The 17460-nt window shown below is 41.9% G+C and overlaps 1 long non-coding RNA gene across 1 annotated transcript; it reads left to right on the top strand.

The window, feature by feature from the left end:
* Positions 1-1373: 1373 nt before the first annotated feature.
* LOC126203786 (uncharacterized) lies at positions 1374-11158 on the top strand. Its single transcript, XR_007540371.1, has 3 exons — positions 1374-1532; positions 8349-8450; positions 10997-11158. It is a non-coding gene; the product is annotated as an uncharacterized LOC126203786 (long non-coding RNA).
* The last annotated feature ends 6302 nt before the right edge of the window (positions 11159-17460 follow it).

The raw sequence follows: 17460 nt of genomic DNA on the forward strand, positions 1-17460 counted from the left end.
GATTGTAGAGCACTTGCCCGCGAAACGCAAAGGTCCCTAGTTCGAGTCTCGGCTGGGCACACAGTTTTAATCTACCAGGAAGTTTCATATGAGTTAGATCTACTCAATTATTTCGATGAAACTATGCGCTGAACGCTGGTGAAGAAAGCCCACAGAGATACCACGAGAAGTACTGTGAGGTTATGGCTTTACCAACAATGCTCAATGAATACGAAAACTGGAAGCTTAAGAAAGGAGATGAAAAAGACAGTAGAAGCATCTGTAACGAACTTGCTTATATACATGGCTTGATATAATTTAACGGATAAACAGAGAAACGACGACATTCGAGCAGAACTGAATATGGAAAAGATAAAAGACACAACAAAAGAATATCATCTAAGACGGAAAGAGCACGTAAACTGTGTTCCCGATGTAAGAATTACTAAAATAATAAAAGAATGCAAATCAAGAGGAAGACCAATAAAAAGAAATACTGGACTCAGGCTCGAACGCCTCATGTAGATAAAATTGCGTTTAGTTGCGTTATAACCTCTAAAAAACAAACCGTTTTTAGTCGGCTATGAAATACTGAAAGTAGTCACGCGCCAGTAAGCAGTAAGCTCGTTTTTTGTTCTGTAAATGTCAGAACGGAGCCAATAAAATGAACCTGAACACTGTTTTAATTTCTAAAACGTAAGTGTAGTAACGCAAATCCTTCCACATGCTCTGTCGCGCGGTCTGAGGCGCCCAGCAACAGTTCGCGCAGCTTTCCCCGTCGGAGGTTGGAGTCTTGCGTCGGGTACGGGTGCGTATGTTGTTCTTAGGGTAAGTTGATTTAAGTAGTGTTTAAGCCTAGGGACCGATGACGTCAGCAATTTGGTCCCATAGGAACTTAGCACAAATTTTTCAAAAATTGTTCAGTTGGATCTAAACACTATGGGACTTAACATCTGAGGTCATCAGTCCCCTAGACTTAGAACTACTTAAACCTAACTAACCTAAGGACATCATGCTCGAGGCAGGATTCGAACCTGCGACTGTAGCAGCAACGCGCTTAGAACCGCTCGGCAACCGCGCCCGGCTACAAATTTTTCAACAGGCTCTACTTTCGAGTGGCCCCTGATTAGTACACCAACACTCATCGAAATACGGAGCTTAGGGAGTCTGCCGTTTCCGTCTTAGCATTCACACTGTTCCTGTTTGTAGGCAGCTACGGCAGGTGTTGGGCCGTGTTTAGCAGTGGCACACGAGCAAGGATGTCGTGATGCGATCTGAATGGCATCTTGGCCTTGTTGACTTTCAGCTTCCGTGATAACACGAGGAATATGTGCCGCGTGTGACAAATTGCGGCAGATCTGTTTTCTCTACGCCAGCGGGGAAGCACCCACGCCCTTGCGTATTTCAGTGTGTGGCGTGCTGGGTCAGGCCCACGTATATAAGACGGCGACAGAGGACGGCTGAAGTATCATTCGCACTGCGCGACATGGCGAAACTACTGGCCGTCTTCCTGGTGCTGCTGATTGCTACCCTGGTCTGCGAACAGGCTCTAGGTGAGTGGTGTTTCAACAGAGCTCTTATTCAATTGGCCTTTGGCATTCGGTATGTAGCCGGGGAAGTGGGTTGTTACAAAACGTATTTCAATACCATATATAAGGGAGAGTTTGCTAAATACGGACAAACTGAATGAAAGATAGAATAAGGGGCAAAAACAGGCGATAAGTACAGAATATGGGCAGAAATGCATTTTAAGGTAATACCACTTGAAGGTGAAGGTAAAAGATTTTTGAAAATGACCGCGGCGTCAGCTCCAGACAGGTGGCGAGGAATTAGCCAGACGACGGTGTGGAGCAGCTTCCACTGTCTGTATCACTTGCGACGCGAACAGGCGTTATTGGATTTACACTTGCATCTGCTGGGACGGTTTTGCCGGCGCCGGCCGTTGTGGCCGAGCGGTTCTAGGCGCTTCAGTCCGGAACCGCGCTGCTGCTACGGTCGCAGGTTCGAATCCTGCCTCGAGCATGGGTATGTGTGAAGTCCTTAGGTTAGTTAGGTTTAAGTAGTTCTGAGTCTAGGGGACTGAAGACCTCAGATGTTAAGTCCCATAGTGCTCAGAGCCATTTGAACCATTTGAAAGGTTTTGTCGCTGGTTTGTCGCACAGGCCATCACCGGTCTGTGATTTCTGTCATCCGTCCTATTAGCAGATGAGGCTGTGTTTACAAGGAGTGACATTGTCAGTCCTCTCAACACCCATATTTGGGGTAGGGGGAATCCCCACGGTATGGCGGCAGTGAACTATCACCACCGGTTCAACCTCAATGTGTAGGCTGGGCTATTGACGGCCGCATGTAACCAGCCATCCTTCCACAAAGCCTCTCACAGGCGAATTATATCTGTAGCTGCCCTTGCTCCATTGCTGGAAGACTTGTCTTTGTGTGGTACGAAGAATAATGCAGATGCCACACGACCGTACTCCAGCTCCTTGCCCTCTTGAAAACGGAGCTAAAACACATAACATATACACTTAAATGGTTTGTCCTCAATTTTCAGTAACTGAAACAGTGTCAAATATCTTTTACCTCCACCCCCATAATGGTGTACCTCCCATGCGTGCAGCTTCGGCCATTCGTTCACGCAATCTTTCTTGCTGCTTATTCTCTAAGGAACGATTTCTGTAGAAGGTCACAAACTAACACAAAGCTGACTTTGAATATCCTGCGCTAGGGCACAGTGCTGGCATCTGGGGTATCGTAACTCATATACTTGCTGTAGATCAGAGTAAAAAAAATATAAGTACAAGGAAAATTCACATTGGTGAGTCAGTCAACCGCCTTCAGTTGAAAGTTTGAGTACAACGTGTACAAACGAAAAGGAAGTGTAAAGGCTACTGATCTATTTAGAGTGCGGGTTAACAGAACAGTAACTGCAGTCATGATTTGCTAACTTACGAGAGACGTTCAGCAAGCAATGCAACATATTTCTTTCTCGGACAATTTCGGTCAAAAAAAGGTGGAATGTGGGACATACGAGGTGTGGCTAGAAAAAAACCGGACTAGTACTGGTGAAACAATAAAACGAATGCAATAAGGCTGAAAGTCGCGTGGCCTGTCACGTGACTCTCGCTCCGCCTACTGCTCGAGTTTCATCTGCCTCCTGCACTCAGTCTGCCCGTGGCGTCTGTTTTAAGTGGTTGACGTTTTGTCTGTGCGTCGGAAAATGTTGAGTGTACAGAAAGAACAGCGTGTTAACATCAAATTTTGTTTCAAACTAGGAAAATCTGCAAGTGAAACGTTTGTAATGTTACAACAAGTGTACGGCGATGATTGTTTATCGCGAACACAAGTGTTTGAGTGGTTTAAACGATTTAAAGATGGCCGCGAAGACACCAGTGATGACACTCGCACTGGCAGACCATTGTCAGCAAAAACTGATGCAAACACGAAAAAATCGGTAAACTTGTTCGACAAGATCGCCGTTTAACAATCAGAGCAGTGTCTGAGTTAACAGGAGTTGACAAGGAAAGTGTTAGGCAGATTCTTCATGAAAGTTTCAACATGAACAAAGTGTGTTGAAAAATGGTTCCAAAGTGTCTCACAATTGAACAGAAGGAACGGCGAAGAATGATTTGTTCTGACATCCTGGAAAACATTGAAAGTGATCCCACCTTCTTACAAAATGTTATTACTTGCGATGAATCGTGGTTTTTTACTTACGATCCAGAAACTAAACGCCAATCGATGCATTGGAAAACTCCTGGTTCTCCACGACAAAAAAAGCACGAATGTCAAAATCGAAATTCAAGGCAATGATGATTGTTTTTTTTTTGACATCAAAGGGATTGTGCACATTGATTGGGTACCAGAGGGACAAACAGTGAATCAGCATTACTACATTAGCGTCCTGGCTACCCTACGTGAGCGAGTACGGAGAAAACGGAACGATTTGTGGAGAAAAAAGTCATGGATCCTTCACCAAGACAATGCCCCAGCTCACAGTGCGTTGTCAGTGAAGACTTTTTGGCAAAACACAACATTCCCATCTTAGATCATCCACCCTACTCACCTGATTTGGCCCCCTGTGACTTTTTTCTTTTCTCTAAAGTCAAGTCAGCTTTGAAAGGAACTAGATTTGAGACTGTTGAAGCAGTAAAAGAAAAAGCGACGGAAGTAATGTATGGACTTACCGAAAATGATCTGCAGCATTGCTATGAACAGTGGAAAATTCGTATGGAGCGGTGTAGAGACCGAGGAGGAGAGTACATTGAAGGAGATAACATGAAATTGTAAATAATTGTAAATAAATGTTTTTTCCAGCATCAGTCCGGTTTTTTTCTAGCCGCACCTCGTAGTCTAGTATTTCCGCTTCAGCTGTTATAAAGTTCCGATAGGTGGCAGCGCCATACGTAGCCTTCAAAATGGCGTCTGTACCGGAAGTACGTTCCAAGCAGAGAACTGTCACTGATTTTCTTTTGGTGGAAAACCAGAGCATAGTAGCTGTTCACAGGCTCTTTCAGTATGTTTACAGAGACCTGGCAGCGAACAAGAGTAGAGTGAGTCGTTGGGCGAGGCGTTTGTCATCATCGCACAAGGCCTCGCCCAAAACTGTCTGATCTACCGCGTGCCTGCAATATTAGAACCTTCGGACACTCGCATTCGAGGTGATCGACGGATCACAATAAAACACCTCGCTGCTCGACTGGAAGTGTCTCTTAATAGTGCAGACACAACAGTCCTCATGTTGGGTTACATGAAGGTGCGTGCCCTATGAGTTCCTAACGGCTTAACAGAAGTCGATAAAGACGACCTTCTGGGCGGAATTTCTTGCTCGTTACAAGGCTCGTCGTGACGATTTTTTGTCGTACATCGTCACAGGCGACGAAACATGATCTCATCACCTCGAACCGGAAACCAAGTGGTAATCCATGGAGTGGCACTACACCACTTCTCCTCTGAAGAAAGAGTTCAAAGCCGCACCCTCAGCTGGTGATGTCGTGGCGACGGTCTTCTGGGACCCTAAAGGGGTAATTCCCTCATGGTGCAACGATCAACTCTGCAGTGTACTGTGCTACCCTCAGGAAACTGAAGAAACGACTTCAGCGTGTTCGTCGCCACAAAAATGCAGACGAATTTCTCCTTCTCCGTGACAACGCAAGGCCTCACACAAGTTTGCGCATCCGAGAGAAGCTCACAAAACTTCATTGGGCTGTCTATACTCTTCCATCGTATAGCCCGAATCTATCTGTTTGGGCCAACGAAGGATGTACTCCTCTGGCTATTGATGACAGCAAGACGATGCTTCAGACATCGACCAGTAGAGCAGAACCATACGCCCATACAGGCCTTCCCAGTGAGGTGGCGTAAGTTCATAGCACTGAACGGAGATTATGTTGAAAACAACCTTCTGTAGTCATAAAATTGGGGAATAATATGGGTTAATAAAACCAACCTGATTTCAGAAAAAAGTGTGTTACTTTAGTTCTTGAATGTCATCATACATCCGGCGAAAGTACATTCCCCACAGATCAGTCGTATTTCTTACCTTGTCTTCGTCGGTGCACGTTCTACTCACACAAACCTTCGATAGAGGATGATGTATTTTCCTTGTGTCTACATTTGTTTATTGTTAAATCCAGAAAGTGAACGAATTACGTTACCTCGGTTAGTTGAAGTTTGTGCTGCGACAGGAGACTCAAGGTCACTTTGGCATTACTATTCTAAACTAAAGAAAAATGAGAACCCTGTATTATTTTGTTGATAGTCTGCTAGCAATCTAAAGGAACGTATGCCATTGTCAGTTTAGTATCTGATGTATCATACGGAAAATGGACAGTCGACAATAAAAGTTCTGATGTGACAGTGTAGTTATTGCGATAAAATATTATACGAAACCGTATCAGCCTTCTGACTCGTTTGATGCGGCCTGACAGGTATTCCTCTCTTAACCTTTTCACCTCAAGTAGTACTTGCAACCTACATCCTCAATTATTTGCTGGATATATGTCTCTGGCTTCCTCTACAGTTTACCATCCGTAGCTACGTCTAGTACCATCGAAGTTCTTCTCTGATGTCTTAAGAACTGTCATATCGTCCTGTCCCTCCTTTTTGGAATCTTGCTCCACATTTTTTTCGTCACTGGTTCTGCGGAGAACTTCCTCATTCCCTATCAGTCCACCATATTTTCAACATTGTTCTGTGGCACCACATCTCAAATTATTCGATTCTCTTCAGTTCCGTTATTCCCTCAGTAGATGTTTCACTATCATACAATGCTCTGCTCGAAGCGAAATTTTCAGAAATTCGTTGCTCAAATTAAGACCTATGTTTGATACTATTAAGCTTGTCTTGGCCAGGAACGCCGTCTTTGACAGTGATACTCTACTTTTTATGTCCTCCTTCCTGCGTCCATCAGGGGCTAATTTGCTGCATAGGTAGCAGAATTCCCCGTGATCAGCAATTTTGATGTTAAGTTTCTCGCTGTAATCATTTCTTCTAAGTCATAATACTTTCGTCTTTCTTCGATTACTCCTAATCCATCCTCTGTATTCAATAGACTGTTCGTTGTATTCAACAGATCCACGATACCAATGTCTTCAGCAAATGTTATCATTGATACCCTTTCACCTTGAATTGTAATCCCACTTTTCACCCTCTGTTTTATGTCCGTCATAGGGGGCGAAATTCTATACCATATGTGGCCCCCTTTCTACTCCGGGCACGCATTAATGCTACCGCTCGATCTCTAGTAGATCATCCTGACAGCATAAAAACACTTTTATTCGAAAGTGGATAGAAGTATTTTTATGCAGTCAAGTCTGTTTTACGTAATGTTTTATCACAGTGCATTGCGATCGCTGATAATCCCAATATGTTTACATAGTTATTGCGAGGTACCTGTAACGATGTCATGTTAGTGGACTGAAACGAAAGAACAGTTCGTGTAGCGAATTCCGGGGTTGCTTAGTTAGTTAGTTGGTTGCGTGTTCCATTGATCAATCGCACGGTATGGTATGCGTTATGATGTGGAACATGTCAAGGGCACAAGAAATGGACATATGAAAAAAGATTTTTTAATATATGTAACAATACAGAGTTAAAGATTGATATTTCTATTATTTACCCCATTCCCTTAAATGGCACAAAATGCATATGCTATACTTATAGATTTATTTATTCCTATTCAAGAATTCATCTGTGGTATTGATGGAGCTGTCAAGGAGATATGATTTCAATTTATTTTTGAAGCTATTAATGCTGTCTGTCAGACATTTTATTTCATCTGGTAATTTGTCGAAAATTTTTATACCAGCATATTATACCTCTTTCTGTGCCAAAGATAGGTTGAGTAAAGGGTAGTGTAAGTCTTTCTTTTTTCTGGTATTGTAATCATGAATGTCACTTGTTTTTAAACTGGTCCATATTGTTGAGAACGAATTTCATTTGTAAGTAAACGTACTGTGAGGCTGTTGTAAGAATTCCCAATCTTTTAAAAAGATGCCTAAAAGATGTGCGACTCTGAACCTCACGCATTATTCTAACCACTTTCTTTTGAGCAGTGAATACTTTTTGTCGAAATGTTGAGTTACCCCAAAATATTATTCCGTATGACATCAGAGAGTGAAAGTATGCAAAGTATGTTAGCTTACTAATTTCTATATCCTCAAAATTGGCAGTTATTCTGATTGCAAAAGTTGCTGAACCTTGTCGCTTTAGAAGATCCAAAATATAAATTTTCCAGTTAAGATTCTCATCTATTTGTACACCCAAAACTTAGTATGCTCTACCCTGTCTACTGACTTCCGTTGAATTGTTATATTTATTGAAGGAACTGTACTTTTTGCAGCAGAAAATTGGATGTTCTGTGTTTTTGCAAAGTTTAGAGCAAGCCCATTTACAGAAAACCAATTAATGACTTTTCCAAAGACCTTATTTGTATCATTTTCAATTGGAGTTTCTTTTACTGGATTAATAATGATGCTTGTATCATCTTTAAACAGTGTCAGTTCAGCATCCTGTTTCAGATAGGAAGGGAGGTCGTTCACATATATCAAGAACAGAAGGGGACCCATGATTGAACCCTGTGGAACACCTAATGTAATTTCACCCCAGTTAGATGAAGTGGCAAACTTATTTAAATCACTTGACCCATATAAGGAAACTTTCTGCTTCCTGTTCTGTAGGTATGACTTAAATCACTCATATGCTATTCCATTTATACCAAAGAATTGTAATTTCTGTAACATGTCATCGCGTCTATCAACATTACGGCACATTTAGTATGTGAGCCATATATTAGGCATCATGAACTGCTGTGTGTGTGAGGTGCCAAGTGGCGGAGAAGTGTGATAGCAGTGCTGTGTGTGCTGTTGCAGCCTGCACGCCGGGCTCCCGCAAGTACGACGGCTGCAACTGGTGCACGTGCTCCAGTGGCGGCGCCTGGATCTGCACGCTCAAGTACTGCCCGCCCTCCAGCGGTGAGTGCCCAACACGACTTGATACGATATCGCAATGCCTGTGTTATTCCGATTACGATGCAAAGTTTCTTTCGACATGCATGCATATTTACGACGTATGGAAGTTTGGGTCTGGCAGAGGGTGGTACACGGATAGCCAAATGGTGGGGCGACCGCTTGCGATAAGCAGAAAATCCGGGTTCTAGATCCGGCCGGCCACAAATTTTCACTGTCGACATTCCATTCTACAGCTGATAGTTGTCCTCATTCGCAATTGGAATTCACTTAATGTATAACACCACTTAAGGCCGGGATTACAAGCGCTTTATGATTCAGCATTAAGACTTCATTTGGTCCCGTCTGTGCAATTGTCTTTACCCTATACTCGATACTACAGGGTGTTTCAAAAATGACCGTTATATTTGAAACGGCAATAAAAACTAAACGAGCAGCGATAGAAATACACCGTTTGTTGCAATGTGCTTGGGACAACAGTACATTTTCAGGCGGACAAACTTTCGAAATTACAGTAGTTACAATTTTCAACAACAGATGGCGCTGCAAGTGATGTGAAAGATATAGAAGACAACGCAGTCTGTGGGTGCGCCATTCTGTACGTCGTCTTTCTGCTGTAAGCGTGTGCTGTTCACAACGTGCACGTGTGCTGTAGACAACATGGTTTATTCCTTAGAACAGAGGATTTTTCTGGTGTTGGAATTCCACCGCCTAGAACACAGTGTTGTTGCAACAAGACGAAGTTTTCAACGGAGGTTTAATGTAACCAAAGGACCGAAAAGCGATACAATAAAGGATCTGTTTGCAAAATTTCAACGGACTGGGAACGTGACGGATGAACGTGCTGGAAAGGTAGGGCGACCGCGTACGGCAACCACAGAGGGCAACGCGCAGCTAGTGCAGCAGGTGATCCAACAGCGGCCTCGGGTTTCCGTTCGCCGTGTTGCAGCTGCGGTCCAAATGACGCCAACGTCCACGTATCGTCTCATGCGCCAGAGTTTACACCTCTATCCATACAAAATTCAAACGCGGCAACCCCTCAGCGCCGCTACCATTGCTGCACGAGAGACATTCGCTAACGATATAGTGCACAGGATTGATGATGGCGATATGCATGTGGGCAGCATTTGGTTTACTGACGAAGCGTATTTTTACCTGGACGGCTTAGTCAATAAACAGAACTGGCGCATATGGGGAACCGAAAAGCCCCATGTTGCAGTCCCATCGTCCCTGCATCCTCAAAAAGTACTGGTCTGGGCCGCCATGTTTTCCAAAGGAATCATTGGCCCATTTTTCAGATGCGAAACGATTACTGCATCACGCTATCTGGACATTCTTCGTGAATTTGTGGCGGTACAAACTGCCTTAGACGACACTGCGAACACCTCGTGGTTTATGCAAGATGGTGCCCGGCCACATCGCACGGCCGACGTCTTTAATTTCCTGAATGAATATTTCGATGATCGTGTGATTGCTTTGGGCTATCCGAAACATACAGGAGGCGGCGTGGATTGGCCTCCCTATTCGCCAGACATGAACCCCTGTGACTTCTTTCTGTGGGGACACTTGAAAGACCAGGTGTACCGCCAGAATCCAGAAACAATTGAACAGCTGAAGCAGTACATCTCATCTGCATGTGAAGCCATTCCGCCAGACACGTTGTCAAAGGTTTCGGGTAATTTCATTCAGAGACTACGCCATATTACTGCTACGCATGGTGGATATGTGGAAAATATCGTACTATAGAGTTTCCCAGACCGCAGCGCCATCTGTTGTTGAAAATTGTAACTACTGTAATTTCGAAAGTTTGTCTGCCTGAAAATGTACTGTTGTCCCAAGCATATTGCAACAAACGGTGTATTTCTATCGCTGCTCGTTTAGTTTGTATTGCCGTTTCAAATATACCGGTCATTTTTGAAACACCCTGTACAACTAAAGTGTTCATGAGTTCGCATGTTTCTTAGTCAGAGAAGCAACGTTAATTATTCTGCAATTCACACATAGCTAAATAATAGAGTTTAGAAAGCCTGATTTTCAACCAACATCTCTGTCTCTCGACCCGACAACAGCAAGTGGAAAAAATTAATACGTAAATCGTTTCGTGCAGGCTAAATATTTCCGATTTTACGTCAATAGTCATTCCACCGTAGCATTTATCTTATTTATCCTTACATGATTAATGTCGCCAGGACCTGTCTTACAACTAACCAGACAATTTACGTTAAACTGACATAATGACACAGCTCCTAGAAAGACAATTAAAATTAGAGTTGTAGCACACACAAGATTTGCATCTAAGAGTTTCGCTTAATGCACAGTTCTTAACTAAATTTGATTATTATATGTTTCACATTCGTATTGTGTGACGACGGTCTTTCATTTATATTTCTGATGTATAAGAGCAGACATATATCGCTTAACAATTGTCAAATGGTATGGTGAATTATGGGAAACAGCTACTAGAAACGCTAGCAAAAACTGACGAAACTAGAAAACTATGTAATGATTGTTTCACTGACAAACAGTCTGAATCTAACACTTCCATGTTCCAGGTGGTGGTCTTACATTCGCGTGACCTGTATCCCGTGGCCATGTCACCTGCTGCTGAAGACTTGACCCGGAGAAGTTTTCTGTTGCCCCATAAATGTTGAAATTTCAATGTATATGCAACAAGCTAACTAAAAATGGCTACAAATAAAGCTTGAAATACTCAATTTTGCACAATATCATTTCTAAAAACCTTCCATAAAACGTTGATAGTACTTAAACCTTCATTCTATTCCCCCAATTCTGCTCCTTGAACCTTCCATCCTCCACATCTACACCAATAGTCTGCGAATTCATGTGAAGTACTTGGTACAGGTATAAAAAATTGTGTTGACTACACGACAAGTGTTCTTCGTAAAGACTAATTACAAATGAAGCTTATGCATTTCGCGTGTTGTAGAGCCTGTGACTGTGTACTGAATATAAATACAGAACACTGCAATCATCCACGTTTTTTGAATTGTTCGTTTATTCCACCAATTAGTTTTCTAACCTTTCTAGCCTCATCTTTTAATGGTACACTTGGAACTTACGTGTTGATTTCCGTAGCGTACCCAGCATCACCCAACTGAAATAAACTTGTGATTTCCACGTACACCATCTGAAGATGAGGCTGAACGGGTCAGAAAATTAATTAAAGGAATAAACGAACAATAAAAAAATGAATAGTCACAGTTTTCTCTATTTACATGTATCACAAGTTACAATGTACTACAAATCAACTCTTTCCCTCAAAAAATTTCATTGTAGTCTAGCAATATTAACCTACCAACAGCATATGAACAGAAGAAGTACAGAATAATTAAAGTGACAACAGGCATTTTTAATGGACTATTTTTCTAATTTACTCTATTAAATTTAGCTGACATAAGGATCAATATCATTAAGCCATATGGTAATAATTTGCTTTGAGAGAAACATTACTGCTATAAACTTTAGCCAATGAAACAAGCCACACTACCACTCTTAATGTACACACTCTGTCACATGTAAGTCCAACCTGATGAGGACCACATCGCAAGTGAAAAGTATTCAACAATGGTTCGTATATTATAAAGACACACAATCAGACGATTTCAGTGAAATCAGCTGTGAAAATAGATAGCAAAACTAATAACGAAAAATTAAATCAGAACATGAGTTGAATTACTACGAGTCTACAGGTTCAGTAGACAAAAACTACATGCTACGTAGCTCGGCGGAATGTAAAAACAAACCACTGAAATAGTAGAAACAGAATTTTTTTCAGTACTTGGAGACATGCGTCCTAAATATCAATGACAAACGCAAGCCGGATACCGGAAAGAATAATTCAGTGGCCGAATTTCATCTCACATCCAAACCCCCTAAAAGTCAGACATTCAGATCGGTACTAAATGTTGTATGTCGATAGAGTGTCAACCGAAACAGCGATTTAGTTCGTTCTATGTGCTGTCGTCGACTAGAACATGCGTAAATGGTAATTAAAAGTAACATCAGACCTACGGGTACAGGAAAAGTGTATTTTTGAATGATTATGTCGTTGTAGAAATCGCGAGTCAGAATTGGTAGAGCATGATATGGTCGTACCATAGGTCGTACCCAACAGATGAGTTCTTTTTTTTCTTGCACGTGAAACTTATATGGGAGAACATTTTCCTGACATGTAAAAGAACTTTTCGGAGTTTGCAGCAATGTTCTTTTGGCAGTCTTATTTCTCTTCGTTAGTTGAAAGTAGCAAACATATAGAGTACATAATTACATTTGCAGTTACACAGGACAAACACAAACAATTAGAGCAGTAGAATAAAGAAACAACTGCATCATACATGCTGAAGTATTATTAGACTCATATAACACTTCCACGCATAATACAGTAAAGAAAAATTTCATCAGTGGGATTTGCACCCAGAGCCCTTGGTACGACGATCTAACACTCTACAAACTTCCCCACGGGAGCTTTGCATGGAAGCTACTCACTGTTATGCTCTTCCTGTGTGATACGTGGTACTTACTGCAATTAACGAAAACGTGGAAGGGAGGATCTACCAATATAACTTTCTTTTTACGTAACCTCTTTATTTAACAATATATAACCATAAAATTTTCTTTAACGAAATGAACAAATTTGTAAAATTCTTTTGACCTTAAACCTTAAGTTGAATTAGTTTTTAATCTTTTCAAAAGAAATCTGAAGTGCTATATTGGAAAACAGCAAACAATATGACCATGATTACAACACGGCCAGACCTGCAGCCCGCCCGTTATCGGGTGAAACAGCGGTGTTTACTACTGCGTTGGACACAGCCTGTCTCATTAACTGCCCTTCTGCAACACATGAAAACTATAGAAGCACCATTGATGACAAGAGTGATTCAGTTATTCAAAACAGATGACGTAACATTTAATTTGAATGCTGTATGTCGAAAGGTTCAGGGTTAAGGTGCGCACCTGTGCTTCAAGGTTAAACGGATTTGGAAACAATATGACAATGATAAGACTTACTTCACAACAACCAACCTCTTAATTTCAATCGGCAACCTAGGTGCGACTGGATACCAACCCGTCCCTTCTGACAATTTTCTTTTGACCAAAGCCCTGGTGACGGTCGGCTGTCAATATTTTGAAAGTTAAACTGAGTTTCAGTTATTAAGACCGCTCTGAAGGAACATCTTAAGATATTAACTGTGAACACTTATTACAAGAGAACTCACTTGGCGGAACCGCAAGATCGCCGGCCGCTGTGACCGAGCTGCTCTGCGCGCTTCAGTCCGGAACTGCGCTGCTGCTACGGTCGCAGGTTCGAATCCTGCCTCGGTCATGGGTGTGTGTGATCTCCTTAGGTTAGTTAGGTTTAAATAGTTCGAAGTTCTAGGGGACTGATGACCTCAGAAGTTAAGTCCCATAGTGCTCAGAGCCATTTGAACCATTTGTTAAGTCCCATAGTGCTTAGAGCCATTTGAACCACAAGATCCAGCTAAAATACATCAAGAATGACTCGGTCTTTCAAACACAGCTATGAACAGCATAGTACAATAGGTTGTTCACATTATAACTAATGAGTGAGAAATACAATTAAAATCAAAATTGAACTGGTTAACATTTTAATCTAACCACAATACCCCTGTTTTGTTTAACAGCAACTTGTGCCTTAGTACAATTGTTCCGGCTGTATGTAAGACCAGGAGCTGATCCATTAGATCTGGTACAAACCAGAAAGGATAGCCAATATAATAGAGGGACAAATTTTCAAACGACAAGTAGTGTCTTAGTACAAAACTACGGCCTATATTTACGACCAAAGAGCCGACAGAGTAAAGCTCTGAGGGTCGGGTACAAACCAGAAAATAATCAGGGCAGGTTGACAATGACACAAATCACGACGAGGATTGCAGAATGTTGCTCCCCTTTAGCAGCAAGCACTTCCATGGATCCACGGTGCGTCGCAGCCATTACTGAGTGGTACCGATGGAAGTCAGGTAGAAGAGGGCAGCCAGGCCACGAGCGGTCGTCCGACACGAATGTTGCCAACCAACCGACGGTATGTCAGGCTGCTGCTTGTAGCCGACCGTGACCCCGGTGACGTACTCCGGTATCTTCGCTCTGCGCAGGCCCTCCTTGCGCAGCTCGTGGCTTCAGCCGCTCGGACCTCGTGACCACCTCTCGTCTCGACGCTTCCGCCAATCCCCAAACTTTGTGCCCACCCTTTAGGGCCAGCGAATCCCGTATATATACCGGCAAGCAAAGACCTTCTAAGGGCACAACGCACAGATACCAACTCTTCTTCATATATAGTGGCAATTGGGCCCCAAGAGAGATAGTCTATACTAGACCTGAGCCAGCGGCGCCAGACAGAACAGTGTAGTCACTCAATGGCGCCACATCTCAATGTGCTGCACAGTTCTTTAATCACTTTTAACTAACGTATACGCTCGATTTGGTAGACAACGGCACATATAAAGAAAGAAATCTGAGTTTTGGTTCATATTCTATCGACGCACAACGTTTGGAACCGATCTGAATGTCTGACATGTGGAGGTTTCGATGTCAACTTCATTCCAGGAACTTTAAGACGTAGAAGCAAGAAAGTGAAGCATCGTGAGGTCGTCAATCAGGCGAGGAAAATCCATTGCGGAATGGCAGTTTCCAAGCACCGCTGAATCGTCAGTAACCGATCACGGGCCAGTAGGGAGATGCATGATATGCAGCAAGAACAAAAGACGAAGGGAATCGCGTTAGTGCTGTAAATAGTGCGTTGTGGGACTGTGCGTTGCGCCTTATTTCGAAGTACATCACACAAAAAATGATTCTGAAATGTACTTCTTTGTCATGTTATCTAGTTATAGGAACTCCAACAATACAGAATGTACAGAACTTAATTTGAGAGTTTATTGGTGAGAATAAATACAGAAGTGTCTGCGCGGTGCTTAGAGACGTATGGTGTCCAGCACGGCATGCGCTGCCGTGTGGAGCGTCCCGACAGCACACACATGTGGACACCGTTGTACAGCAGCACACAGCTGTGAAAGAGATTATCCAGATAATTTTCTGCCCATGAAAGTGAGGCTGCAGCAGGGGGCTATGATGACCCAATTATTAACAATCCCATACCGTAAAGAAAAATCAATAATAAACCAACTGCTATGCGGAAAATAAAGCAGAATCCCACTGCTTGCACACTATTCAAAGGCGGACTCTCCTAGAAATCATCAAATACTTTCAGGCTGAACAACATTAACACTGCTTTCAAAACACGTGAGAAAGTGCAACACACTTCGATACATAACATAAACACACCGACAGGTAAACACACGCATTCACAGAATACTGTGTACTACATGCAAAGCCCTCTTTGTTGTTTGGACTGAGAGAGACTTAAAAAAAGGTAAATTGTTTGTATTTTCATAGCAACTGAAATAAATATATCTTATAGCTGTTACGATTCTATAGAATGGTGTAAACATCTGAACGTGAAAATGTTGTCATGGTAACGTGTACGTACCGTGCACATTCCGTGTGCTATGATGACCCAATTATTAACAATCCCATACCGTAAAGAAAAATCAATAATAAACCAACTGCTATGCGGAAAATAAAGCAGAATCCCACTGCTTGCACACTATTCAAAGGCGGACTCTCCTAGAAATCATCAAATACTTTCAGGCTGAACAACATTAACATTGTTTTCAAAACACATAAGGAAGTGCAACACACCCTGATGCATAACATAAACACTCAGGTAAACACATCCATTTAGAGAATACTGTGTACTGCATGCAAAGCCCTCTGTGTTGTTCAGACTGCGAGAGACTTCAAAAAAGGCTGAATTGTTTGTATTTTCACAGCAGCTGAAACAAATTTGGCTTACAGCTGTTACGATTCTCTAGAATGGTGTAAACATTTGAACGTGAAAATGTTGTCATGGTAACATATACATACGGTGCATATTCCGTGTACGGTGCAAATAAATTTCCGACAAAAATGTAAGGAAATACACTACTGAAGTTATTGAAAATATACCACCCAGTTAAGGTAGGAGAGCGATGGCTAGTATGTACCACTTAAACTAAAATTGGTATAATTGCGACAAATTTAATTGAACATTTGTTTTTGTGTAAATGGTGGAAAAGATTTTTAATCAAAACGATACACAGCAAGAAATAAATTACTAACACTTACCATTCGAGATGTTACCAAAATAGTGGGGGAAAATTGGCCACACAACAAAATTTAGGTTTTAAAATAACTGTGTTTATGTGATTCTAAAACCGATGTAACCTGTTTGTATATAAAAAGTAGAATATAATAAAATACAATGCAAAAAATTAAAGTAAAAACATACAATAGAAAAGTAAGTTTTGCTTTGGGAACCAACAGTTTGGTCTGATTTATGTTTTTGGTTCTTTCAGATAATGCAAGTTAGGTAAACGATATTTGTGTAATTATCGGAACTGTAGTTAAAACAGCTGAATCCTTAACGTCTGCACGCAGTTAATGCGTCCAGGACTGATATCTTTAATTATGAAGGCAGTTTTTTCAAAAAATTCCCCACGACCAGTCATGGTTTGAAAAATCCCATCTCAGATGTCATAGACGTCTTGGTGATTCCGTGCAACTGATTTAAATCTCCTTCGCATTGCCGGTGTAGGATCACTGAAACAACAGACAGTAGCCGTTCCGCTCTTTTCGTTTTTCAAAACACTCGAAATCGCTTACTTCACTGCGGCGTCAGACCACTTCCTTCGACCCTCACTGACAGACTTCTTTCTGAAACTTCGCTTCATGCCCTAAAAACAAAGAACCTTTATAAGTCTCCCTTGCACACTATTCAAGAATCTGTCGAAACGTTGTTTTGTAAGCTATTTTCTCCATGCTTGAATAACATTTTCGTGATAATTTCCCAGGAAATATCTACCTGGCCTTTGCTTTTCTTAGAATTAGTTTTAAATTACCATTGAAGACCGCTCGTACTTATTGCCTCCAGGTATTT

The sequence above is a fragment of the Schistocerca nitens genome, chromosome 9, assembly GCF_023898315.1.
Source record: "Schistocerca nitens isolate TAMUIC-IGC-003100 chromosome 9, iqSchNite1.1, whole genome shotgun sequence".
NCBI lineage: Eukaryota > Metazoa > Arthropoda > Insecta > Orthoptera > Acrididae > Schistocerca > Schistocerca nitens.